Here is a 27,072-nt window from a genome sequence, read left to right on the forward strand (position 1 = left end):
AACAAAGAAACAACAGAAACAAGGGATGAGTAAAACATTCAGCTGTTTGTCTGCCTCTATCTCGGCTTAGCATTGACTTGACTTATTTCAGCTAATTACCTCGTCCCACTATGGCCCTTTCAGTCATAATGCGCCGGACCCGATCAATAGATACCGATCAATGCTGCTATCACTGTGGATCTCACTAATCTCATAATTGTGGGTGTGCAGGGGAATGTTTGTGAAAATGCTTTGGGGATGATTGATTTCATTAACCTCTTTTTTCTTTTTTCTTCCATATTTGTCATCATGACTTTAAATTAGGCTATCCTCCAACATTCTGAAATCAATATCTATTTTTTCCCTAATATTGTATAAAGGGCTTTAATTACTTTGTTGTTTTTTCAATGCTCATCTCCCCATAACTCCTTGTGTCAAGGCTACTTGTGTCCATACCACATATGGCATGTTAAACCAACCATAGGGCATATACAATTATACATGCACGTGCATACATATGCACGTGCGTACATATTCACGTGCATATAAGACTTCCATACATATGCACATACAGTGTACATCATACGTTTATGCATACACATGTACACATATATGCATGTATATCATTACACGGGGTGGCAAGAACTAGATATTTCAATGGACATGTATCCAAATACCTCCTAACTCAAATCTGGATATGATTTGAACTTTAAAATCGTTTCTACCTTAATTTACATCAACATAGATATTATTTTGCAAAACTTAACAAGTTTTTTTTTTCTCTTTTTTTTGTTGCTATCCTAAAAAAAAATTCATGATCTTTGAGGTACGGGGTCTTGTCGTTCCAGCTATAGGGATGATATATTAGGGAGCTTTAGATTTTGACGCGTGGACGTTTGAGCCGACGCTTGCGCTGGACGTTCTCCTCTCCCTGCGTCGTGTGGAAAAGTAGCTTTAGATTACGCTGGGACGCAACGTATAAAAAATAAAATCGCGCCCCCATATGATCAGTGCATGAAGAAGTTCTCTACGTCGCAAACTGTGCGGACGTGAAAATAGCCCAGTACACATAGTAAACAACTCAGGCGACGCAAGCTAAAAATAGATTGACTTTACGCGCGCTACTGCGCAAGCTCAGAACATGTTTTTTTCCTTTGAACGTCCGCGCGTCGAAAATCTAAAGCTCCCTATTCATGCAATCATGTAAGCATGTGCACAATGTCATGCATACAAACAAACATGCATACATGTACACATAGAGGAGTACCATTTCATGAATTCTTTCCATCAAACCTTAGTTTGTTTGTTTCTTTTTTATTTTAAGTGACATATATATATAGACAAAGTACATACAATATACAACTGTTTTCTTAATTGAAATGTGCACAGTGGATTCCTGAAAATAAAAAAATACAAATAGAACCGTGTGAAAAATTATAGACATAAAGGAGTTGACCATTCTGTGTTGACACAGTCAACGTGGTTTTAAAACGTACACAAACATACACACAAAACAAACATCTATGCAATTACATAGACACACTCATGTGGTATGTGTACCTTCAATTACTCTATTTTCCCAGGCTTGCATGCATGAGTGTTCAAATGACTGCATTCCTATTAAAGCAGAAAAGATGGTAATATCTTTTTCAAAATCAATGAGGATTTGTTCTGTTTACTTTTAATATTTCACTTTGAAGCTGAACTTGACATCAGAAGGGATGAAAAGTTCGTCAACCTTTCAAGCGTCCCCCAGGCTCCGTGGTTTCTGAAGGCCTATTATTGTTTACCTATTTCTCTGCCTTTTTGCAGTAACAACCACAAAAATTAAGAATGAGCCAGGGCAGGGATGAAATACCTTATATTTAGATATTTGCTGCTGTATTCATGAAGCCAGGCGAGTGAACAACAAACAACGATCGAATGAGTTCAGTTTTGCATGCATTGTGCATTGTTTCTGTTTGTGCGCAAGTTTCTGTTTCGGAGTTTATCCAAAGTTGAGTGCACACTATTGAAATCATGCTGAAGAGTGGACTGGGATTTTTAAGCTAGAATGACCTTGTTGTCATAAAACAAATAATGGTTTGTTTGTTTTTTCATAGACATGTATAATAGTGTAGTGCAATTCTTGAAGTTGCTTTCTTACTTCTTCAGAATCAAATCACATCACAGCTTCCCTCCAAAGATACAGCTTCTGTGAAGCATTTTGTGAGAGGTGGAAAGACAGTCAAAATTCTGGTGCTTTTGATGTTTTTAATTAAATGGATGCGATGTGAACAAGTTATTCATTAGTTTACTCAACTACAATTGCAGCATGAACCAACCAGGGAAGAATTGGAGTGCAGAGGGTATCATGAATAATAGGCTAGTGGCTACAGTGGTGAGGCAGGGTTTGACTCTTATTTGTGCTGATTGGTGTACGTATGTCCACTGGAATGGTTTCTTTGCCGATTTTTATTGGCACAAATGTCTGGAAACTAATTGCCAATGAATAGAGATTATCTAATCCCCTTAATCCCTACTGTGTGACCATGGCCTTCCTGTTGGACTGAGGCACATCGTTATACCAGAGTAGGCAGGCTGCACTAACTTGCAAATAGACTAATTTGGAAGGAATGAACTGAAGACTGTAAAGAACTGCGCGTATCCATGTACAGAAATCACTGTCCTTCATATGGATGAGGTTGTTCACGCTGTATTGGTCAGAGATGTGGTAAAATGAAATTAGAGTTGGATGTAAAGGGCCATTTTGTATGTTGATTGAGAGTGCATGGCCAATGACGTTGCACCCAGGAAAGCCAAATGATGCAGAGCCGAGGATTTGCAGAGCAGAAGGGCAGTGCCATCTGTGCTCCGTGGGAGCGAGCTGGTGCGGAAAACACGGAGGCATCAGCCTAGCAAATTGGAAGCAGGCCTCTGCCGAAAACACCTAACCCCCCCCCCCCCCCCCCCCCCACTGGTCTTCTGGGGTCCCGCTGCTCCACCCAGGCGTATGAGTTGAGCCCAACCCCCCTCCTGCCGCTTAATAGTGGAATTTAACATTGGATAATCGTCGCTCTTGTACTCTCTGCACCTGTCTCGTTTTGGGTCACCGAATTCCCACCATTTTTAAGAGGGGACCGAATTTGGGGGGAAAAAATTGATTAACAGAGCGATGGAATTGAAGATGAGAATGATGCCTCACCAATGCCCTGATTTGCTCACCAGTCGTCTGCAGCTGCCTGTATGCAGAATGAAGTCCTTTCCTGTCTACACCTCCACAATGGTGTCAGGCAATTTTTTTTCTCTTTTTTACCATCTTGTCTTCCTCTAAGAAAGAGGAATAAGGAGCAAAGCGGAAATAGGGTACGGAGAGAGCCGTGATTCACACTTACAAATTAGATTGTGCGCCAAGGCATGTAATCCGACATAATGATTAACGAGTGTTGGTGGGCGGACTTGGATTTTCCGAGGAAGTTGTTTCTCCATGCGCACGCCCCTGACATGACTGTCTTCATCAAGACCAGTCTCTTTTACTCGTGCCATTCAAAATTAGTTGTTGCTTTTAAAATGGTTTGTTTTTACAGAGGAGGCCGTGGGGAATCTCTTTCTTCCAAGCCTTCTTTACTGATCAGCACAGTGTCTGCAAGATAAATGTCGATGTCTTGGAATTATGCAAACCCCTTTTCATCCTTCTTCTTTCTGGACTCTGGGGTTGTGACAACTGAATGCATTGGCCAATTTGTAGTCAAAATTTACTCTGGGCTTGGTAGGGGGGAAACAAACATGAATACATGTAACTTGTTTTCATAAATTAAGGGTTAAATAGACAGAGACTAGATTGTAGTTTCTCTCATACATAATCTGAAGAGAATCGTTATCATTAATATCAATCATTTTTGTTATGGTTTTGCATTTATTTGCTCTCAAAATTGTTTACAGATTGTCAAGTGATATGAAATGACACTCACATTCACCACTATGTGCAATATCTTTATTGGTTGAGGACGAGCTGATTTTGCTGTATATAACATATATGTTTCCCATAGACAGACACACTACCAAAGTATATATGCGTGAGACTTGTCTTCAGCGGGTTAATTTCTACTTCGTAATTACATCATAACAAAAATTTGATGTTGATATTCTATTCGTGTAACATCAAAACTTGCCTTCAAAAGACAACAGTGATAACTGTAAATTATGAAGGAAATGAGACTCCAGGAATTTAATTGAGCAGCTAGTATTGAAGCCAGAAGACTATTAATTTCATGTCTCTATACTTTTATATTTTGTAGATTCCAAAAGAATGCTAACACAGGTTAGGGCAGCTATGAAATCTATGAAAGATCAAACATATCGTCAACTTGGAACCAGAAGGGCACTATGGCATTGAGAATTGAGCGTAAATAAGCCTGAAACAAACTTCTTTTTTAATCGAAATAAGAAGCATATTTAATCAAAAATTTGTTTGATCAAACGTTGGTAGATTTATAAGCATTGCTCCAAATACTGGGCAAAATAGCACCTTTGTGGTTTTGATTTTTTTACATTTTACTGGAAATGAATATAATAAAGAATTGACCCCATGATGTAGAGGAGACCAAGCTCTACAGTGTGATACCAATAACTCAATACCTGCAAAATTGCAATAGTGCCCTTCTCGCTCTCAGCCGACGACATAGGAACACTAGTTTGCAGAAAAGGGCTTTGACGCAAAGGGATTATCCAAATATGTGGAGTCATGCCTTATGTATGAATGTGTAGGAAAAAGAGGATTTGCGGTTTCCCATGGCAACCACCATTCAGGGATTATCAGATTAATGTAAAACCTGGTGCCTCTCAAAAGATTATCAGATTAACCCCATAACATGGATAACTAAGTAATAAAGTTTCTTCTATTCAGGATCATGTCAACATATCAAAAGTGGTAGTGACCATGTTTAAATCTTCTCTAGATTTTCATGCATTCTTTTTATTCACATGGATAAAAGACAGAAAAACCCCTCTGAGACAAAGCAAAAATAAGGTTCATAAAAAGCTGTTTAAGGCACAACTTATTATCAAGCTTTTGCCTCTGAATTTTAGAATTTTATAAAACAGAGGCAACTGTCTGAAAATACTTCAAATCCTAATTCAGCTGAATTTACCCAAATGCTTGTTTTAACGTCTACTAGAAACTCATGTCAAACAGCTTTTTTTTATGGGTTTTGCCAGGTGATATAGACCCACAAGTTGGCATTTGATTTTGATGTGTAAATGTGTCTGTACATGGATGTAAAGTGTACTAAAGGCATGACGTGTAGGCGTGGGGTTCTGCCCAATGAAACATTCTGAAGAAGATCTAATCACCCGTGGTGTCTCGGTATACGCATTCGAGCAAAAAATGACGCGTGTCATCTTCACCCTGTTATGTGTGACGAGGCAGGCACGTCAAACACACTGAGCCTGTATTCCATGTGACGACCAGATTATCCAAGGTCGCGCTGGAAAAAGGGCGATGCGCTCGTTGCCAAGGGCTCGCTCTCTGAAACGAAAAAAACATGAAGGCGCAGATCTCGTCAGACGAGGCTAATGAGCCGTCACTGATGTTAGCTGCAAATGCGTTTATCCATGCCCGTTACCAGCAATGCCCCCGATAGATAGCACAAATATTTGGAGGTTTACCTCGTAGTGTGCCAAGCTAGGAGAGACTTCATTCATTTCTCTTGTTACATCCTCTGACCATTCTTTCCTGAGAGGCATTATTTACCATTTGCAGACGAAACTAAAACCCAGATATAGTGCTTTGAAATAGTCCTAAAATGTGAGTTAGGGATAGAAGCAACCAATGTAAAAATTTTAATCGGTACAATCAATGTAAAATATTGTTAGATATACAAAATATGAACAATAGTTATAATAAAATTGTTTCTTGGGATAAAATGACTACAGTTATGGATTATTGAGAAAAATAATTATACGTGTACATGTATCTCCTTTATATATTTGGCTTTATTATAAATTTTTTATATGGTAGGATTTTTTTAATACAACTGACCTGCACATATGCATCAAATGTGATAACTCAAACATTTTATAAAATTACTGCTACCAATGGTAAACAATACATTTAACTAATTCAAGTCATGTTAGAATTTGCTACAGAAACTATGACCTTGTCATTACATTAGCAGCTCTGAATATTAATGATTATTTCATTTCAGAGAATAGATGAGATGGAATGGTAATATTTGTTATATCTTGACAAACTCATGAATAAATTTACAGAAAGAATGTGCCAATTTGAGTGACAAATGGGAACTTTTCACTTCTATGATATGTTGCCAAATTAAGAATCAATTATAAAATTAGCAATCAAATCAAACATATATTGAACACTAATGATACACTCATAAATCAATCACATGACATATAACTATAATGAATCCAAGTACAAACCATTTGTGTTTATGTATTTGTTTGTGCATTTATTTTTTCAATAAATCAAGTCAAATCAAAATAAAATCAAACAACACAGGGCTCAAGTGAAAGAAACCATTTTTTCTCTGTTACATGAAATTACCCTCAAAAATTGATAAATAAATGTCTTTCTTTTCTACCCCATTGCATGATTTCTGGAGAAACACAAACTTGTATTTGTATCATGGTAATTCAATTCAATTCAATTCAATCTTTATTTCTGATTCAATGTAAAGATATTAATGTACATGTGAATATGAGCAAATAATGTACCGAAGTATAGATTTAAAACAATAAAAGTATCGATGAAACAAGGTAAGATTATGAAAAAGAAAAAATAGCATGAGAAAACAAAAAGCATAGGTACATAAAGAATATAAGCTCAATATCATAATTCTGTGTGTGTATTTGATTGAAAAACGGTACGTGTTTAGAAAGCCAAAAATAGGCTTCTTATGTTGCACATACCCCAATATGTAACCATTATCAACAATTGAAAAAAAGATAAATACCAAATTATTTCTGACAAAAGAAGATATACTTTGAATATCATGCTAAGAATAGAAAAAGACCAATTATAGTCATAATAGTTATCAATACTTACATCATTTAGGCATGTTTTATGTATGTATGCTGTTGTTTTAAGACTGTTACAATCTCACCATGCAGGCAAAAATCAGGCTTAGATATGAAAGTCTTGAAATAGTAGTTATGTAGTATAGGAGTATGTGTGTGTGTGTGTGTTTGTGAGAGGGAAGTGTGAGTGTATGGGAATAAGGACTTCGTCTATTTAGATGTCAGTCAGTAAATACTTTTATGTATACATAAAACAGTCAGGTTTTATCATCATGCTACCTCTTCTTCTGTCTGTCTTTACATATACTGTAAAAGTGGAAATTTTTGCACATTTTGCGCAATCAGAAACTAGCACGAAAATAAAAGCATGCAAACATTTTTGCTTGCCTTATGTTTCCGTACTTACTGTCTTGCTTCCATGGAATTAAAAACACACGAAACTCTTCTTACCGGGCCGAGTGCAATAAAGTAGTATCCACTTTCACAGTACTTAAAAAAACACATGCCAAAGCATGAGTTATCATGGATTCTGTTTTCCTCATACTTTCTTTCTCATTCTCTGTCTCTTTCTGTCATTCTGTTTTAGCTGTCTGTCTGTCAGTTTGTCTGTCTGTTTGTCTGTCTGTCTGTTTGTCTGTCTGTCTCTTTCTCTCTCTCTTTTATATCTATTGTCATCTTAATGTGTGGGTGTATGCGTATGTTTGTTAGAGAGAAGAAAAAAAATTGACAGAGAGAGAGAAAGGTGTTAAGTGGAGAAAAAAAAAATCAATTTCATTTTACCCTGCAGCTAGAGATGACAGAAAGCCATGTGATTTATGCTCATGAATTTAATATATGTCGGATCAATACAGAGAATAATGTAACAAAGAACAGTAACGGGTATCGCTAAAAGTGAATAGCTGCCCCTTTCCTGTAGGTTTCTGCAGAAGGCAAGAGATACGAGAAATGATTTAAAATGGAAAGGTGTGAAAAGTCCTTGCCACTCTGTGCAGGTGGACCATAGCATCATCTTGGTAGATGTTAAAGAAGGAGGTGCTACATGTGCAGCTGCCAGTACTTCATATGGGAAGTGTGTATTCCCGTAGATGTGTGCTTGGAAGAAAGGACTACAGAGCAATAGAAATATAACGCTTTTGACTTTTCTATTAATAGCCAATATATTGTATGACTCCATGTACCAAAGGCATAATAGTTGTCTCTATGTGTGTATTGAGAGGATTCACTATGATATATTGACATTCTGCAGTCTGACACTTCATAAAATGATGCAAAAAGCTGTTACATTTTGATGCATGAATTGTTTGTTCAGTCCTACACATTGTAATTGTTGTAGAGTTTAATCTAGGTGCTTGTGAATGGTCAAGGAGACATTTATACGAAAAAGCAAATCTAACATCCAATATTCTGATCATGTGCACTGACTTCTGCGGGGAAAAAAATAGACTTGTCTGCATGTGATGATATACACCTTTTCTTTCAGCTCTCTTGCCATTTTGTTACCTCTATCTGGCACCCCTATAATCATATGAAAAGCAAAGCAACCAACCCCAAAGTCCCCCAAATAGAAGATATTTTTTTTATGTAGGCCTTATTTCTTCCCCACCACCCCCCCCCCCCAAATACAAAAGATTTTACAGAAGTGGAAAATAATCAACTTGATGATGAAGCTGTGCTTGAACTTCTAGTGATGTATGCTCCAAGCTACAAAGCCGAGGAGTTTTGAAGCGGGAAGGCTAGTGTAGGAACCATCGCTCGTGATCATGATGGGCAGATATTGCAATGGGACGTTCCTGCCGAATTCCGATGATTGCGATGCACTATCATTAGTTTTGCCAATTAGGGGAAACAAACAGACGGAATACGGCCGGTGGTACTCGCCATTAGGTAACGCCAATTGCCGGGAAGGACTTGATCGTGAGACACGATCGTTAGAATACTTCCCCCGGAGCTCTCGCAATCAGCATGTCCAATTTTCTCATCCATTGGATCGGTGGCGGGGGAAATTAAGTGGAGGCAGTTAACGCTCGCCCGCCGGGGCCCAAACGGCCTAATGTTTGTCATCATCAGCCGGAAAATGGGCCGTGGTATAGGAGAATGGACACTGGAGAGATAGCGAGATATGTCGTCGGGGATTATGACCCGCAGAGGAAAGACAAGATCATGCATTCAAATCAAAGAAAGATGCCTTGGGTTATATACCCAGCATTACACCGTTGGTCTCATATAGACATGAAGCTGGAGTAGAATATACATCAGAATGTTATGAATATGGGGAATCATTGGATGAACCCATCACAAGATCTGAGTCACAGTCGGTCACAAGAGTCACATTTACATCTCTGTACTCTGCATGCCAATGGACCTATTTGTGGGCTTGTTTGTTGGTAAATTAGGATTAATGAATCCCCTTCATGTTTGCTACATTGTGCTACAATATACTCTGCTTTTGTGTGCAAACTGTGGATTTGTTACACCTGGGTTCCTGTGGCATGAATAGATGCAATCAAACATAAGTCAGAAAATCAACTGTAAGTCAGGTATCAGCCAATCAGAATTGAGTATTCAAAGACTTGAGTATTCAGAATTGAGTATTCAAAGGTAAAAGAATTTGTATTATTGTTTATGTTGTAATACTCATAAATGAGAAGCATGAAAGTAAATGAATTGAATTGAATTGAATTGAATTGAATTGAATTGAATTGAATTGAATCGAACTTATGTTTGATTTTCTGCCATATGTTTGATCTCAACGTTTATGCAACAGTGCCCTGGGTCCACTTTCTTGCTTACACTGAATTAGGCTTCAGGTTTAAAAACAAACAAAAAAGACAAAAAAGTATTACTACATGTATGGAAATGCATGGATATGTATTGGGAAGAAAAGCTGCTACATACAGTGTTGTAGCAAGTATGACTCATGAAGTTGAATTTATGTAGGAGCAACATGCATTTCCAGTGTTTTAATTGGAAGATGTCTGGAGCAATTGAGAAACTTTTGAAGAAGATAGGGGATGGAGTTCATCTTTTGGAATGGGATGCCTTAGGTTATCACTAAAAGTCATGTTGTTTGCACTATTATGCTTGAGTCTACGGTTAGCTGTTTTTCTTGTAACAAAATAACATGTTCTGCTTTGCTAGGGAGGGTACTGTAAAAGTGGAAATTTTCGCGGTGTTCAAATTTTCGCGCATTTCGCGCAATCAGAAACTAGCGCGAAAATAAAAGCACGCGAATATTTTTGCTTGCCATATGTGCCTGTGCGTGATGTCTTGATTCCGCGGAATTAAAAACACGCGAAACTCTTCTGACCCGGCAAAGCGCGAAAAATTAGTCACGCGAAAATATCCACTTTTACAGTATGCACAGGTTTGAGTGCAGAATGTGCTCAGTATGGGGTGTGTGGTATGAAAAGATGGATGGGATTGCATTTGATATGAGAGCAAATTTGACAACAGTAGCCTTACATATGCTTGCCTGCTAGAAGGCTGTGACATTAACCCGTTGAGGACGAGTCCCAAGTACACTCAGGCACGTGTCTATGGGAAATGCGTGTTGTAGCAAAATCAGTCCATCCTCAACGGGTTAAAAATGTAGGAAACATTGTGTGAAGAATGATGCTGCTTTGAGTGATAGTACTGTAAAAGTGGAAATTTGTGCGCATTTTGAATAATGTGCAACAAGCACAAAAATAAAAGCATGCAAAAATTTTGCTTCCTATATGTAATACTAGTTCATATTTTGATTCCCCCAAATTAAAAACATCAATTTCACCTCACACGGCTATCACAAGTGCAAAAACAAAAACTACTCACTCAAAATGTTCCACTTTTATGATATTTCTTTGTGCTATTTATGAAACATTCAGCCCTGTTAGTGCGAGATGACAACCTTGAAAATTCATAAGTGTTAAAGTTTGCCTTCATGCAGTTTTCGTCTATTCATATGTATGATTTAGAGCCCTATGGCTGGTTATCTATCATCACAGAATATCTTGTAGAGAAGAAAAAAAAAATCTACCAAAACATTTCTTTCTCCGCTGGAATTATTGTCTCAAAGGGTACACTGATTGTAGGCACGGCTGATGACGTTTCCAAAGTTGTGCAGACATGCATTTTTTTTTTCCAGTGAGATAGCTCTACATCAAAGGTGATTTACATCTGCATTAGGAGACCAGGACAAAATATGATGATTTATGAGATTTAGAGAGATATTTCAGAAAATTGTCATCTCAACTTGCCATTTGTCCTCTCCTATTGCAGTTTGGATTATTTGTACTTCTGATACCTTTCATCTTCCCATATGCAGAGATCCTCATTTTTTTTTAGTTTTTAATAGTAAAAAGGCAGAATAATACAATCTAGATTTGTGACAGAATTGGTGGTCAACTTGGAATGTATTGTTCAAAGCAAGATATTTTTGCAGGATGAAATTTTCGCGAATCGGGGCAGACGACCTTTTCGTGGCATAAAATTTCCACTGGCATTTAATGCATACATTAAAGATACAAACTTTCGTATTTTAATTTCATGAATCTTTGCTCTTGCAAAATTTGAGAAATTAAATAATGAAATTAAATACGCACAAACATTTCCGGGTTTACAGTGTCTTCTTTATATTGGCAATGGTAGGGCCTTCTAAGATTGTTTGGCATAGTAAAATGCACTCACTAACATAGAATGCAAGATTTCAATTTACCACTTGAGCAGTGTTATTAGATTTTACATTGAAGCGAAGTAAGTCAGGTCCACATTTCTGTGAAAGCGATAAAGTTCTCTTGTTACTAATCACAACAGCAGCATCATGTACATTGCAAGGTGACCATCCATTTCATTCATGGCCCAATCGCATTGTATCCAGTATAGCGTTTGTGATGTGGCTCATCTATGAATACGGCTGCAGGTAACCCTACACCTAGGTCATTACAAGACTGCCTTCAAACAGGTCCATCCTACCTCCCCACCCCCAACCAATTTTCCATCCCGCCCCCACCACCACCCCCATTATAGCACCCTCCCCATACCTTGTCCTGCGTGGGGAGCAATGCATCCATCTCATCTTTCCCTCCAACCTCCCGTTGCCATGGCAATAGCCTGTTTCTGTCCACTTGCCCACCAGGGTCTCTGCATCTCCCGTTTCTCGTCCCACTGCCGGCCATTGTATCGGTCCATCTCGAGTCTGCCGTGGGAAAGACCAGATTGGCGTAACTTGTAATCCGAGGAGGAGGAGAAGGAGGAGAAGGGTACTTTGTCTTACGCTGCTAACAATTCTGGATAGATGAATTATCTTCTTCTACTTCCCCTTCCTCCTCCTCTTTTTTATTTTCTTTTTCATCTACATCATCTTCTTTTCCTAAGTAACATTACAAACATGATTATCATTACTGTTTGTGTTATCACTATTATTACCTCTGCCAAGGCAAGAGTTTATGTTTTCATTGGTGTTGGTTTGTCTGTCTGGTTGCAAAATAACTCAAAAAGTTGTGAATGCATTTGAGTTGAAACTTGCATGAAAAGTTAGTAATGATACAAGGAACAGATAATTAACTTTTGTTAGTGATCCGGGAATTTTTATTCCAGGATCACTTTTTCTTGGGCCCTGCTAACTTTTGTTAGTGATCTGGGAATTTTGATTCCAGGATCACTTTTTCTTGGGCCCTGCCCCCCCCCCCCCAAAAAAAAAAAAAAAAACAGAAAAAGAAGACGAAAAGTAAGTTGATGTTGGTGGTCTATATATACAGATCAGACCCTCCTCTCAGCCAGCTAGAAGACACCATAGACATTAAATGCACCGAGATTCCTTTGTCACCATGAAGTGGAGAGATGGCTAGGTGGTATAAAAAAACACTCTTACAAGACATTGATGTTGACTTTAGAGGTAGTCCATTGCAGATACACTTCTGATACAAACACATGCGCATGTAACAACAGATTTGATGTTTTACACTGTTTTGTTTTGTTTTTTTTTTTTCAGGCCAGGTCTGTCTGCTATTCCTAGGACAGCATTTTGAGGAGACATGCATGTATATGTACATGAATATGCTAGAAATGCCATCTGTACTCTACAATACTTAGGTGGCAGCACATCTCGGCTAGTCGGAAGAATTAGATCTACTTTATATACACACAAACGCACACGTATATATTTCACGCTCCTATATGTGGTAAATGGGGCAATTATTCCGGTTTTGCCAAAAGGGGAAGCAGGAGAGAATAAAGTGACCTCAAATGCAATCAAGGTTGAAAACTCAGACTTACGGTAGGCTGTGTGTGCTTAATCAGTCACCATCAGCGATGATTCGTTTTGCTGACAGCATTCATGCTGGCTCTGTAGATTCCTTGGAGGAGTTCATAGTGGTGGCGCACACTGTTGTGTGATGAGGAGTTTTGAAGCAATTTTATTTCTGCCTCATCAGCATCATCATTGCAGTGACTGCTATTAATATCAATGTCATCGTCATCATTGTTGTCAGGATTTGTTGTCAATTGTCAATTAACTCTTTACTTGCCACGGTGTAAACCCCCTGTGTGCCACATTTTTCTGAGACTGCAGTGTTGTCACGCTCTGGGAAACTATTCTGTTTTTCAGACCAATGTAGACTTTTTTGTAGATTCTTTTTACACTTGGCATGCAATGAGCAGAGTTGTAGAGAAAATGCCAGGCATTGCTATGATGTAAATTCTATGACAAATGTTTAATTATTTTTCTTTCAAATGACTAGTTAAGTACTACAGACATTGTATAGTTATATTGACCTGGCATGACTTTTGCACACAAAAACAGTGACAGAAACTTACAGTTTACTCACAAATCAAATAGGGAACACCGATTGATATTCAATCACCAGAGTGCAAGTTAATGTGACAGGAATGGAATCACGAGTGAAGCTTTCATTTTACTGTGGCATTTGGTGATTTATAAATCGGTTTGGGTGGATTTGTGTGTTTGAATAAAATATGGGCACTTGGCACATCATTGACTGAGTTTGATGTACAGCTGAAAATGTAAAGCTAAAAATCATGATGTGTTGACTAATGTGTCATTCTATTCATTCACGCTCCAATAAAGAAGTACAGAGTTATGGCACCGCTGCAAAACTCGCTAGTATTCACCACTTTCAATAAATGGCACCTTAATCTGCTGCATGCAATTGTCATTGCAGTGTGGCTACCAAGCTGCACATTTTAAGAGTAAAAATCCTGTGACAAAGATCTTGTGCAGTTTCTGTGTCATCAGCTTTCAAGCTACAAAATTGTTACAGGAAACTTCACACAAAAGTAAAAGATTGAGCAGGGATGAGGGGGGGGGGGGGAGGGGGCTCCATCCCTGTCCTGTGTGCAATATTTATGGGGATGTTTCAGGTTGCATTTGCCACTGTTGCCTGGCACAACTTCACTGCAATGTACAGTTGTGACATTTCACCCCAGGCAAAATTTTGCACAGTCAGTGTATGATAATGGCCCTTGTGTCTATATGTATACAAGGTGTTCTGTGAAATCATTCATAAACTAGAATCTAGAGGGATACAGAGGTAGGTACAGAGGTGTGAATCATCAATGAAATGAAGAGCTTAATAGCAAAAGGAAGAGTAATAATAATGAAGCACAAAAAGTGATGTCTTGATTTTGTTTCTTCACATGAGACAACATACTCCATTAGTTGCCTCTCTGGCATTTGTCAATCCTCTAATTTTGTTGTTGTTGTTGTTGTTGTTGTTCTCCATATCCACCTGTCATTGTCCTGCTATTGTTATTGTCTGTCCATTCCTTATTATCTGTATGCCTAGTTTAAATTTCTCTTTTCATCAGTTAATGTCTGTTTATGTCCCCTTATATATTCTCTCTCTCTCTCTCTCTCTCTCTCCTGGATGTGTGTATATTTGTGTATATTTCTGGCTATGTATCTCTCTATTTCCCTCTCTCTCTCTCTACATATACCTGTCTGTCTCTTAATTATCTTTCTTTCTCTCTCTCTCTCTCTCTCTCTCTCTGTATGTATGTATGTATACATATATAATATATATATATATATATATATATATATATATATATATATATATATATATATATATCTCCTTCATCATATCTCTTCAGCATCATTCTATGGCTCTGCTGCCCTCAGTAAAGCTGCCTTTGTCAGCTCGTGCCTTCTAAGGTCAAGCTGCTAATTTTAGAATGCTCTGTGACCAGCCTTTGTATTTTTTTTTTTTGAGAGAGAGATTTTTATGTGATAGATTGTCCAGCATTCATTAAACTTTCCCAGCTGCAAAGAGTGATGCCAGGGGGAGGAGGAGATGGTTTGAGGACGGAGGGAGAGACAGGATGGTCAGATGGAAGATGAATAAACAGAAAAACAAAAGAAAAAGATGAGTGGAGATTATTATGGGTAGACATGAAGATAGAAAGAACAAGAGAGAGAGAGGGTGAGATTGAAGATGCAGACGCGTCAGAAACCATGAATACCGAAGAGCAGGCATAAAATCGAGACGCGACGTCACGGGGATGCACAGAATCAATGCTGCTTTGCAGAGAAGCGGCGTATAGGAAGAATGTCTAATGCATGCTGGGATACACGCAGGTGGCCGAAACACCTGCTTGGCTGTGGTGTCTGAAAGGATCTAGGAGGGAAAAACAAATTGGGATCATTGACCTCATGTATTGTGGATGTAGATTTGTCTTCCATTACGGTAAGACCACAAAAATATTCCATCTGATACGATTCGTCAGTGACTGCGGTTTTTTTTTTCTTAGCACATGACAAAGAAAATAAAATGAATTGAGTACTGAATTTGGAAGTTACAAATTTGACAGTGGATTCACAAATTTCACTGTTGAATTCATGCGTACAGCAGATATTGATCAGAAGATCGCTTTGCTTTGGCCCAGCACGTCTGGTTGTCATGGCAACAGGTTTCCATGACAATTATGCTTTGTTATCAAGATTAAACAAAAATAATGTCTTTTATCAATACACAAAGGTGACATTGTTTGGATACACAACAGACTTGAGGACTGAACACACACACACACAAAAACCAATACAACAACAGCCAGGAAGCAAGAAAAACAGACTGCATGATCTAATGCATCACAATAACATACCTTTATGTTTAGCAATGACGTACATTGTATACAGTCATTCATCTTTCAATAATTCTATCGAATCAGTGTTATAGTGTTCTGCATGTCCTGGCTATTGTATCCTTGATGTATCAAAAGTTATGAGTAATTATGATCTGTACAGCAATGCTGGAATGCAGCAGCTAGAATGCATCTTTTATTGGTTATCAAGCAATGTCGCACCCACCAGGGTATAATTGTGAAGACGTATAAAAAACAGACATTCAAATTAATGAAATGCTTGTGTTTAGTTTTTTTTTATTGCAACTGATTGACAAATTGGCCGACAACGACATGTATACATGTAATGCACCAAATTAACCAGTGTTTGGTAGTAGCCATGATAAAAATCATTGGCATACATACTCGGGCAAGATTTGAACCTACAACCTCCTGTTTTTACGTCGATGTTGGGCAATTTGTCAATCAGTTGCAATAAGAAAAAAACATATATAGGAAATTTGTTCTCTTTGCCTAAAACCATCTTTTGCTCAACAGGCCCAGTTTTCTTGATCTTCAAGTAGAAGATGTATTTTTTTTTTTGGGGGGGGGGAGGTGGGGGAAGATAGGGCTTTAAAGGAAAGAAAGAAAATAGGGGAGGGGATATCTTATAATGGGAGAGCTACCTTCAGTTCCGATGTAACGGAAGACAAGATGAGGATATTGATTGTGACTGTCCTTGGGGTTTGCTCCACTTCGTTGTTGAGGAGTTTTCCTGCGTGACGGAAACAGGTTTTTTCTTCCATCCATGGTATCAGGATTCACTATGACAGTTTTAGGGAGCCTTCACCTTTTTCCTTTTGTCTTTCCCATCTGTGTTTTGCCATCCATTTGTTTTTCTTACTCTCCTTTTGGTTTCACTTCTCTCTTTTTTTTATCTGTCTCTCAATCTCTCTCGCTGTTTGAACAATTCCAGCAGCCAAATTAAACACCAAATACTTCACCGACTTCAACGTGGCACGTCCTTAATGATGAGTGTAGAATTTCATTCAATCTCTGCATGTATTTGATAGCTGATATCTCATTGGTTCTTCGATTTTTCCACCAAAACAAAATACTTGACTACAGTATTTTCACAGTCTGCCGATGATACACACTTGATATGATCAGACTTGCCAATAACAGCGCAGACTTCAAAAATAAAGGAGAGAGAAAAAAAACACATGAGATGTAGCTTAAGCATGAACTTGATATCTTGGCAGCTCCTAGTTCTTGAAAAAAAGAATGGGGAGTGTTTTTAACAAACAAGCATAATGATGTCAATATTATCAAATAATTGCTTGAGGAGGTAAAGATAGATAGATCAAGATAGGTGGATACATACATAGATTGATAGAATAGGTAGATGGGTTATACAAAAAACATATAGATGTATTGAAAGACAATGAGAAATAGAGATATAGAGTAAAATATGTAGAAAGAAAGAGGAAGATAACTGGGGATAGAGAGACATAGATTAATGGTTTGAGAGTAAAAAGAGGGATAAATAACTCGATTGGGAGAAAAATTTTTGCATAGATAGATAGCCATGAAGAGACAGATAGATAGATTGATTGCCAGAGGAAAAACAGTCTTGTTTTTGATATAACCATTTAGACTTTCAGTCATGATAAGTAATGAGGGAAGTAATTTTGTTGGTTTAAAAATGTAGGTTTTCAAGTTACATCTAGAATCATAATATTATGAGAGGAAAATGTGGGGCAAACAAGCAGTCCTTACATGTATTTAAGAGTATCTTTTTTTCAACATCACAAGTTTATAAAGTTATGATTATCCAGACCTATATTGGCATTTGAATATATTGTACAAATAGATCATAATGATAATGATAATAAGTACAGCATTTGTAATGCGTCATCAATCTGGTAGCCTATTCTGAGGCGCAGAGGGACATATAAAGAGAATAATATACATTATTTAGTTGTACATAAGAAGGCTGAAGAAGAAGAAAGAGATAGAAATATATACTCGATGAGCAATTCAATGAATATTCAACCAAAACATGATGTGAACATATATGACTTCAGAAGCTTTTTAAATGTTTCAATGGTCTCTGCTGATCGGATCCTCAGTGGAAGAGCGTTCCAGAGAGATGGGGCTGCAGAAACAAAGGCTTTTTCTCAGAGAGTCGAGATTGTTCTTTTAACTGTTAATCGTTCACTATTGCATGAACGGAGATTTCTGCCAGGGATGTATTCTGAAACAAGGTTTTACAAACATTTTGGAGCTGAAGAATGTAGTGCTTTCCATGTATGAAGAAGAATGTTAAACTCTATGATGCACTAGTCTTGTGTGCTACGTGTAATTTTTGCCTTTTTTCAATGTTTTACTCTGTTTGCCTCATAATAATCTCTGTGGATGAACCAGAGAGATAGATTAGACAGAGAAATAGAGAGAGAGAGAGAGAGAAACTGAGACACAAGTATTCATTGTTTGCTATAAAGTTTGAGATATCCCCCCCCCTCATGTTCTTGAAAAACTCTTGTGCACACCTGCACACACTCGACAGGTTTAAAGTTTTGAGAGGATTTCCACTGAGCAAACTAATCTACATTGGGTTTCATTTTCAAGTGTATCCATCATTCTTTACTGGGGAGCACTTTAATTGCGAAGAATGTTGTGTGAGACTTATATTCTTCTAAGAACCTTTGATCAATATTGCCATATTCCAAGCCATGAGCAGGCGTGACATGTTGAGGGCAGAACTACCTGTTAAACAGATATAAAAGTGCAAACATAGCTACTTTGGGCAAACAGGGCAGGAATTGGTCAACAAAAGGATCTTTGAAGAGTTGTGTTTGCAAACATGTGTTTGCATAAAGGTCATACCTTGTAAGTTGCTGCCCAGAATTTCAAATTGACTTCAGTTACACGAAGTCTGCATATTGGTTTGGAAAGAGTTTAAAAAAGCTTGGAGGAATTTGTTATCTACCCCAGAGTTTCAGGGAAGCAAGATTTTTGGTAAGGTGCATTTATTGTTTCATGGCAATTTCGAAGAAAAGCAAGACGTATGACATTTCTTTTGCAATAAAAATTTGATATCTTATCTTCAGGCAAAATTTCAAGGTCTGCAAAAGTCATGAAATATAGAGTGTGTGATGTTTTATTAATCATGTTTCTCCATTGTTTTAGGGAAACTGTAAATGCAGAAAATTTTCAGTACATTCATTTTTGCATAATTCAGGCTACTTTTGGCTAGTGCGAATTCTAGGACCGGCAAAAATATCTTCACAATTTTTCCTGCATATTTTGAACAGGTTAGACCCATGGGCTGCGTCAGTGCTGCGTCCCTGGTAGGAGTTTGTGTTTGTTTGTTTGTTTGTTTGTGTGTGTGTGTATGTGTGTGTGTGTGTGTGTGCCCTAGTAGTATTCATTTGAGCACATTTGTGTGTGCAGGACTTGTAGTTTCTGCAGGCTGTACATTCAAATGGATTGGACAGCACAACTTTTCTGTTAATGGATGAAAACATAAGAGTATAAATCAGTTGCGCAGCACAAATTCAAGAACCTTGAAATATGTTTTTGAGTCACTCAACATGAAAAGTTAATTGTGCAAAAATATCAATGTTTACAGTAGGCCTAAACTGCAAAATTTTGTTCAAGAAGCCTGACAGCTTCAGTCTGAACTCCGCAGCCGATTTTCTCAAAACTCTGTCTTTCAGCCCCCTGTCTGCGGTCGATTTGTTCGAAATTGGAAATGGGACAAGTTCTATACCATCAGAAAGCATCAAGAGTCTGATGAATACAGGGGCGGATCCAGGAAATCCGTAAAGGGGAGGCACCTTAAACAAAATTAAAGGGAGCACATGCACCCCCACATTTTTTTTTATTTTTTGTTTTAACAAAGAATAAAGAGGGGACTCGCGCTCGATGCGCCCCCCCCCCCCCCCCCCCTCTGGATGGTATCCTTATAATCAGAAGACATATCAGGTTCCTTCGTTAGGCTGTATTGTGTAACCAGCTTGCAATTGCTCCTACGAAGACCCATTTTTCTTGTTTTTGTAACCTGATCATAATGGAGCGTTAGTTAATAATTCTTCACAGCAAAAGTTATATATACACATGCAAATGAGGCATTCTTTATGCCATATAGATAGCTCTGCTGTGTGTGGATGATGTGCGAAGTCATCTGTGCAGGAGAGTAGTTTTGTTTTTTTCCCCCCCCCCCTTTTTTTGTTGTCTACTGACAGAGCTATAGCTGCTGTATCCCTGATGAATGATGCATAATTCCATTAAGACCATTAGGGACATCAAGCAATAGCCCTCGATAAGTGTTCCATCAAACCCTGTGTCAACTGACAGGCTGAGTTTTCTCTTGCTTCACTCCAATCGACTACCAAAGGGGTGACAGATAGCTGCAGGGTGGGGGGGGGGGGATGGTGGAGGGGGTAGGGGTAGTGAAGGAGAAGCAATGGGACATGCAGCGTGGGTACCATGTCATATTTTCTGTGACTGTGTATAGTTCTTTCAAACTTGACTTCCTCAGAGTATTGAGCTTTTGATACATTTTAAATCCATGATTGCAGTGAAGGGGCTTTCAAATGCCAATTACTTTCCTTAGCAGTAATATTTTGTCTTACTCACAATAAAGGCTTTGCTGGCATCCTTTCCAGCACAGCAAGAAGCCCCACCCTATACCAAAGTCTTCACGGATATTTCATGCACTTGAATAGACACTGTATAGCTATGTGATTTCTGAAATGCATATAAACTTGCCATGAGGATGAACACTCACTCTGGGGGGCGTTTCATCAACGAGTTCGTCGGAGGTTTTCACCGACAAATTTGCTATCAGCCAATCAGACGCAAGGATTTCAGTAGCTTTTAACAGTTGTCGGTGTAAATCACTGACAAAAAGTTTCATGAAGCAGTCCCCAGGTCTTCCTTTTCCTGTCAGTTTTTCTGAATAAATTTGAATAAATTGAATATTTGAATAAGTTTGAATAAATTCATAGGGTCAACATGTGGGCATGCCTGGTTCATAGCATGCTACCGGTTAAAGACCAGATAGTGTTTGGAGACCATGAAATGAGAATGCTAGCTTGGCTCGCATAATATATTCGTGAATCCCTGTAACAAATCTTGTCTAGTTTTACAGGCAGCACACACGCACCCAGAGATTCTTGTCTCGAGTTGACCGTTACCAAAGAGCGTTTGGCTTCCATGCGCATATTTGCTGGCCAGCAATTCTATTCTTGCAGGCCTATGCTAGTCATGGCTTTCAAATATATGCCAGTGGTCAGAGAATGAGGATCCATTTGATCAGGGCAACCCCCCTCTCTCCCCCCACACTACTTGAGCCCTTTTTACACTTGTGTTTCTTAACCCCGTACTTTCTCTGACCCAGGACCATCGTTAGTCCCGTACCAATTTTTTCAGCTTTTCACACTCGCCAATTAGTCCCGTACTAAGCTCTTGTCCGGGGCTAAGGAGAAAATTTACCTTTTTACACTCGTATTTCTTAGTCTGATACTTTTCAAACCACATGAATATTCATGATTACGCTGTGCACTGAACACGTACACGCACGCATCGGCAGCACTTGATTACCTCGTTTCTGATTGGTCAGTTGGGGTCGGACTTCGTCTCCGTTGCTTAGCCCCGGATTATTTTTTCATTCTGTTTACACTCACTTGCTTGGCACCGCAATTGGTGCTAGCACCACAACTGCGATGCTAACCCTGCTATTTTGCAGGGCCAGATAGTACAGGATTATCGGTGGGGCTAGCCCACTTTGGCAAAAACGAGTGTAAACAGGAAATGGGCTAAGGATAGTCCCGTACCAATGGTGGGGCTAAGGCCCCCCCCCCCCTTAGCCCCACCGTTGGTACGGGACTAAGCAAAAATTTACAAGTGTAAAAAGCCCTTTGGTCTTTAACGTTCTCCTTCTTAACGCCATTACCTACATCACCATCAGCACCCATTCCCATTAGAGGAGGAGGAGGAGGAGGATGATACTGGAAGAGATAAAGATGGCTTGATGACACCCATAATGGACTTGATGAATTTGATGTGACGAGGGATGTCATCCCGCATTTATTTTCTCTGTCGAGACACCATGCGGACACACGATATAAGATGACCTCCTGGAGATAATGTGGCTATCGGCGGTCAGTCCAGGTGGTGACCAAATGAACGTCCATCCAGCCGGGGCATTGATTACATCCCTTATAGCCTTGGATGCAGATAGATCCATCTTGATGTTCTCAGGTAGGGATGAGGAATGGGAGGATGGAGGGGGGAGGAGTAGGAGGGGTGAATGCAGTATTTTGTAAGACTGTCACTATTTGAAAATTTCTTTCTTTTCCCTTTCTTTCATCTTATCTTTTCTCTTTAATGTATATGAATTTTTGTGTACCATAAAAGTGGAAATTTTCGCGGTGTTGAAATTTTCACGCATTTCGCGCAACCAGAAACTAGCGCGAAAATAAAAGCACGCGAATATTTTTGCCTGCCATATGTTCCAGTAGTTGAGGTCTCGATTCCACAGAATTAAAAACACGCAAAATTCTTCTTACCCCGCTGAACGCGAAAAATTAGTCGCGTGAAAGTATCCACTTTTACAGTACTTAAAACGTTGTTATTATACATCTGTTTGCTTGTTTTTCAGAAAATCACATAAGAATGAGTTGAAATGAATACAGTACTTTGTTATACTGTCGCATGTCCAAGCCAGAGGGAATAAAAAGGAATTTCAGGCACTTTTCAAACTTGATTTTAGGATGTCCAGTACAGAGTTGTATCCATTATCTCGATACATCCTGTTGTTGTTTTTCTGTTTCCTTTCAGAGAGTATTAAAGTGTTGTTGCATCGACCTTCGTCATGTGTGCCGGGGATTTCGAAAAATGCAACGTCTAGCTTGTCAAATGCAGAAGAGAGTTCATGAATATCTCATGAAGAGATATTGCAAATAGCATTTTGTTTCCTAGCTCTCCTATCATCTGTCAATCCATCTATCTCTCTGTCTGTCTGTCTGTCTGTCTGTCTCTCTTTCTTTCTCTCTATCTCAACCTTACCAAGTTTATCTATTTCTATGGCTGTAGTTATCTACATATCTCTCTGTCAATATATCTTTCTATCTGTCTGTTTGTCTGTCTGTCTATCTCTATATTACCATGTATTTGTCAGTCTATTTTTTCTCTTTATCCTTTATCTCTCTCTCAATCTATCTATCTATCTATCTTTCTGTCTATCTATCTGTCTATCTATCTATCTGTTTATCTATCTCTATTGTACCATTTATTCGTCAGTCTATTCTTTTCTTTATCTTTATATTTCTCTGTCAATCAATCTATCTATCTGTCTATTTATCTATCTGTTTTTCTATCTGTCAATCTCTATCTTACCATATTTACATCAGTCTATTTGCTTCTCTCTCTATGTACATATATCTCTCGGTCTTTTTCCCCTTCTATTTGATGTTAATGTCTATTTATATCTCTCGCTCCATTTATCTCTATTTCTTTCTCTGTCTATCTCTCTTTTTTCTTTCTCTATCTCTCTCTTTCTCTTTCTATCTCTCTCTCTGTCTGTCTCTCTCTCTCTCTGTCTCTGTCTCTCTCTCTCTCTCTCTCTGTCTGCCTATATAGTATGGTTGTAGCAATGGATATATCAGGCCATTTCTTGGTTGGAAATGCTGAAATATTAGATATCAAGCTGTGTTAATACTTCACATTCACACTGCATTGAAATATCATAAATTGGTTTTTTTTCCTCTACAACTGAACTTAGCAGTTTGTTCTTGTAATAAAAGTGTCAAGACAAACTTCACGTAATGTTAGAAATATTGCATTTCTATTTTAGATTCTTTTTTGGAGTAGGGGAGGGGAAAGGGGAACGAGTACATTTTCGAATGACTTGTGGCCCAGGTGCCTATAGCAATTTTCACGAAAATGTCATGAATAGTATTGTCATGTTTTTCTTCCACTGGCATCTTCCCATATTCAGTGCCTCCATTTTCTAGACATAAACGATGATGGCTTTAATGTACTTTAAAAAACTTGGCATCCATCTCAAAGAAAAAGAGAAAAAAAAAAAGGAAAATGGAGCTGCAGTTATCTGTCATGGAAAGAAAACCGTATCATTGTAAACTCCTGATTCCCTTTTCTCTCTCTTCGTTACAACCATTCCTATTCCAATTCTGGAATTCCATTTAAGATCGCCCATGGGAAAAAGTGCAAACAAGCATAACCTTGTGAAAGGCCTGATTCCACTGGCAGTCTGAAACATTAAGCCAGTCAAGCCCATCACAACTCCCTACCCCCCCCCCCCCCACCTCCCTCCCACTCCTGATTTGTTGAATTGATATGTGTGCTTTAGAATCAGGTTGAAAATAAACCACAATGTGTACAAAGAAACACAAAAACAGGCACTGAGTGCTTCTGAGAAAAGAAAACACTCACACAAACACCTGCAATTCATGTGAGGGTCACGTTTCCTCTGTCTTCTTTGTTCAAATTCAGGAAAATGGGATAAAAAAAGAAGGTATCGAGAATGTCTATTTGTGCATCTGTAATTCAGAATTTACTAACCTAACCCTCTCGAGAAATGGAAATCCACCTCTTGGGGTCCCCAAGTGGGCAATAATGGTAGCTTTCATAATGGTAGTGCATAATTCATTTGTGTGTGACAAAGCTAATGTCAGGGAATCACTGCTTTGTCAAAATGTCGAGAGTTTTGTTCCACCACATTTGTTATACATGCTGTCCGGTGGAGTTGATGTACTATTTCCCTATGTTTGGTCTCGTTAGAAAAACTAATAGATGACTGATTGAAGAAGGTTTCCACATGTGCTGTAGATATCCCACATGCTGATTACCTGATTATGTAGTAGACATCATGATAAATCTTTTGCAATATTTTTCAATATTGTAAGTCAATTCCTGTGTGCATTATGAACAGCTTGAGAAAATATTGCCTACCACAACACAAATGCACTGTATCGTATGATGTATGTGTGTGTGTGATATGAGAAATCTCAATTTTTGTCTCTTATTATGTGATAATACTTCTTACTCAGTCAGTCAGATCAGTTCTTTGAGTTGACCACTTGAAATGTTGTATTACCAGTCCCAGTTCCTGAGACATATTACTCACATGATATACAGCCTCTATAGTATTCCAGCATTAAGATTTGAAAAAAAAAAAACACACAAAAACTGACATTGTACCCACACTCATTTTCCTGAATTAATCATCATCGATCAACTTTGATTGGTCTACCTTTTTTTTTTTTATTTATGCCCTCCAGAGTGATGGTGTTTGTTGTTTTTTTTTTTACAGGGAAATACTAAACTCATAGATATCCCCTTATCCATCATTAATCCCCATGCCATAGTTTGTTTTCACGCACGCAGTGTTTGCAGTGCAAATATATACATTCAAATCAGAATTCACACTGCGGCTGGTTGATTCGTTGTAGTTAATTACGCCCGGGCCCGAAACCCTACTCCCCGCAATCCGTGCCAACGTTGATTTGATGACAGTGCGGCATTACGCTCCACCAGTCATTCAAGGGGATTATGATTCGTCAAGGTGTCCACAAATAAATCGAGGGAAAAGAAAGAGAGAGATAGAGAGAGAGAACATCACATAATTGGTCTGTACCTGTTTCCTTGATTCAAATATGATCACATCTGTTTATGCTGTCTAGCCAGCGATGAAATCCAGACCTGCCAAAACAGAAATATAGGTTTCAAGGTGTTAGAGGCAGAAAGTGATGAATCATGTCTATGGCAAGTTACATGGTACACGAGGAATTTGACATAATTTCCAGATTTCCAGGGAGATGGGCTTACATGGTATGACATCTTCTCTATGTAGCTAAGTATGTATGTATGGGATATATGTTTTATATATTTATATTTGGTTTACATGGCATGACATCTTCTCTATGTAGCTAAGTATGTATGTATGGATATATGTTTTATATGTTTGATTTGGTTTTACATGGCATGACATCTTTTCTATGTAGCTATAAGTATGTATGTATGGGATATATGTTTTATATGTCTGTTTCCTTTGCTTTTGTGTAAGGTTGAAATGCAAGGAGATTGTTTGAGACATCTAGTTTTTGTGAATACACACCTCTTGAAATCATAGATGTTGTTTGTTTTCCAACATTTCCTACATTATAAAAGATCTTTAGTCTGTTTTTTTTTTCCAAGTATGTGAACAGAAAAGTCATGTGAAGTGGTATTTTTTTTTAACATGACAAAGCCCAACCCAGTTTCTGTGTGATTGCTGGCTATGTGAAATTAATCTGTGCATATTGTCATTTTCTACCTGTATTTAAGTTACTTTGTCTAATATGGCTTTTTAAATTTCCAATTTTCTCGCTGATGCACTTCCACCCATGCACTTTCTGCAGAATGTTTTATTCATCACGTGCAGTCGGAATCTGCTCATGTCCCTAATTGATGCCAGTAATTTAGTGACTTTAGAAGACAGGAATGTCAACAGCATGAGGAGAATGTGGTCTTATCTAACCCACTGCTTGTTGGAACCAATGTATCTCAAAATACTATGAGTAAGATTACGGTAAATTGGCGACGATGGGTTGATTGGACCTCTGTTTTAGGAATGCTGATACCAGACGAATTTCTCGATATTGTCAATGAGAATAAAATTGTTTGTTGACCCGAAAGGTCAACAGAGCTGACCAGTGCTGACTCTGTAAAAACTTTGAGAGGAATATTTGAAAAAAAAACTCTGTAAAACTCTCACCCCATGTTTATATCAAGAAAGCAGATGACAGCCATAACATGACTACTGTATACGCTGTTACTTTCGCGTATAAATATTTTCGCGAATGAGGAGGACACGGACATTTTCACATGATGTTGTTTTCGCGAAGTGACACAGAGGTCTTCATTACCTTAGCACATGATGACATTTTCATGTGTTGATAAATTCATGGTCCAACTGTGATTCACGAAATTCGTGAAAATTAAACCCTCACG

Source organism: Diadema antillarum, unplaced genomic scaffold (genome assembly GCF_040938485.1).
Source record: "Diadema antillarum isolate AM-2024a unplaced genomic scaffold, OU_Dant_1.0 seq00000532_RagTag, whole genome shotgun sequence".
NCBI lineage: Eukaryota > Metazoa > Echinodermata > Echinoidea > Diadematoida > Diadematidae > Diadema > Diadema antillarum.